General features: G+C 45.3%; 1 protein-coding gene across 4 annotated transcripts in view; it reads right to left on the bottom strand.

The window, feature by feature from the left end:
* CUNH10orf143 (chromosome unknown C10orf143 homolog) overlaps window positions 1-2,842 on the bottom strand; it is a 50,974-nt gene that overhangs the window by 45,980 nt on the left and 2,152 nt on the right. The window lies entirely within an intron of this gene.

Raw genomic sequence — 2,842 nt, 5'->3', positions numbered from 1 at the left:
AAATAACCCAATTAAAAAATGGGCAAGGATCTGAGAGACATTTCCCCTAAGAAGATATACAAATGGCCAAAATGCACATGAAAATATGTTTGACGTCATTAGTTATCCAGGAAATGTAAATCAAAACCACAAGGATGAGACACTTCATATCCACTTAGAATGGCTATAATTGAAAAGACAAATAAGTTTTGGTGAGGATGTGGAGAAACTGGAACCCTCATCCATGACTAGTGGGAATGTAAAATGGTACAGCCACTTTGTTCCACAATCTGGCAGTTCCTCAAATGGTTAAACATAGTTACCATATGATATCTAGAAACTCCAAAGCTAAGTATATACCCAAGAGAAATGAAAACATATGCCCATATAAAAACTTGTACTTGGTTGGGCATGGTGGCTCACGCCTGTAATCCTAGCACTTTGGGAAACTGAGTGGGGCAGATCACTTGAGGTCAGGAGCTCGAGACCAGCCTGGCCAACATGGTGAAACCCTGTCTCTACTAAAAATACAGAAATTAGCTGGCACACACCTGTTGTCCCAGCTACTAGGGAGGCTGAGGCAGGAAAAATGTCTGAACTCAGGAGGCAGATGTTGCAGTGAGCCTAGATGGTGCCACTGTACTCTGGCCTGGGTGACAGAGTGAAACTGTCCCAATCAATCAATCAATCAATCACCTGTATATTAGGCCAGGCACAGTGGCTCATGCCTATAATCCCAGAACGTTGGGAGCCCAAGGCAGGTGGATCACTTGAGCCCAGGAGTTTGAGACCAGCTTGGGCAACATGACAAGATCCCACCTCTACAGAATAGTTTTCAAAAATTAGCTGGGCATGGTGGTGCATGCCTGTAGTCCCAGTTGCTTGGGAGGCTGAGGCAGGAAGATCACTTGAACCAAGATCAAGCCTGCAGTGAGCCATCGTCGCTCCACTGCACAGCAACCTGGACAACAGGGCAAGACCCTGTCTCAAAAAGGAAAAAAAAAAAAAGCTAGAAAGAAGGATCTTGAATCTTATGACACTAGAAAATAAATACCAACTTGATTTTCCAGCCCAAACATCTAAGATGTGGCTCTACTAAACAAATCTGGACTTCAGAGCGTTCTTTAGGGAGCAGAGTCTCAGCAGAGATGAAAGACTGAATGGACATGAAGCTTTAGGCGTTCTAGGCAACTTTCAATCTGAAACATACAAGTATGGTCAGTGTGTGGTAAGCAGGGGGACTTCCTGTGAAAAAAGCCAAGCACCGGAGTTGCACAGTAAGCCTCGCCCTGAGATGCAGGGTAAATGTAAGCAAGGCCTTCATTCATCTTTTCTCCAGTGCCTAGGACAGGGCTTGAGACAAAGCAGGTGCTCAAAACATGTCTGCCCAATGGAAACAAACACTACTGTCATTGAACTGACACGTGTCCACACTAGCTAACCGGGCTGCAAGGAAACTCACAGTGATGAGACACTCACATTACAGCAGAGGTGCTTCACTCTGGCTCTGCCCAAGAATCACCTGCCAAGTCACTACAGAGATGGGTCCTGGCTGCTGTGTTTTCCAAAACTTTGCTGGTGTTACATGCAGAGTACAGAGCCTCTAGGCTGTGAAGTAAGAAACTAGTTACTGTTCCTCAGTAACCAAATTCTGGAAACATCTGTGAGAGAGAAACACAGAGAGGCAGAGAGAGGACAGAAAACTTGGTAGAAGAACATGGATCCTTTATTGAACTCAATCTGGATTATTAAATCAAAAACTAGGACACAATACAATATAAACAAAACTTTATCAAATTAAGAGGCAATATACACCACAGCAATAAGATACTCATTATTCTTTAGTAACAGTCAGGAAGTATTGCAACCTCAAGCCTGGCACTCAATTTCAGCAATTCCAATCTGATAGATCATTCAGGGTGTCTTCCATTAAGTCTTCTCTGTTCTCTCTGATCAATAACGACCTCTGGCTCCCCTTCCCTGACAGCCCACAGCATCACACTTTTCATCATTTTATGATGGCCAATTTAGGACTTCATTGGGAAGCTTTGTGGGTATTTTTTATTTTTACTTTTTTATTTGATACAGACTCTCACTCTGTCATCCAGGCTGGAGTGCAGTGGTGTGATCTCAGCTCACTGCAACCTCTGCCTCCCGGGTTCAAGCAATTCTCCTGCCTCAGCCTCCTTAGTAGCTGGGATTACAGGCCCACGCCACCAAGCCCAGCTAATGTTTCAATTTTTAGTAGAGATGGGGTTTCACATGCTGACAAGGCTGGTCTGGAGCTCCTGACCTCAAGTGACCTGCCTGCCTCAGCCTCCCAGAGTTCTGGGATTACACGCGTGAGCTACTGCACCGGGCCGGCTTTGTATTTTAGTTCCACAAATGCCACATGGGAAGCTGTGTAGCCTTGTGGTTATCAGGGCAGGCTTTGGAGCCAGATGACTTGGATTTAAAACCTACTTCCACCATTTACTAGCTGTGCATCCTTTGGCCAGTTAATTACCCCTCTGTGTCTCAGTTGCCTCACTTGTATCATGGGAATAATTTAGCAGTGTTGTGCTATAAATTCAGATAATCCAGGCTGGGCACAGTGTCTCATGCCTGTAATCCCAGCACTTTAAGAGGCTGAGGCAGGTGGATCATCTGAGGTCAGGAGTTCGAGATCAGTCTGGCCAACACAGTGAAACCCCGTTTCTACTAAAAATATAAAAATTAGCCAGGAGTGGTGGTAGGCACCTGTAATCCTAGCTACTCGGGAGGCTGAGGGACAAGAATTGCTTGAACCCAGGAGAAGGAGGTTGCAGTGAGCCAAGATTGCACCACTGCACTCCAACCTAGGCAAGAGTGAGACTCAGTCTCA

The sequence above is a fragment of the Cebus imitator genome, unplaced genomic scaffold, assembly GCF_001604975.1.
Source record: "Cebus imitator isolate Cc_AM_T3 unplaced genomic scaffold, Cebus_imitator-1.0 Scaffold107, whole genome shotgun sequence".
Taxonomy (NCBI): Eukaryota; Metazoa; Chordata; class Mammalia; order Primates; family Cebidae; genus Cebus; species Cebus imitator.
The sequence above is the reverse complement of the archived record's forward strand: the minus strand, read 5'-3'. Positions and strand labels throughout refer to the sequence as shown.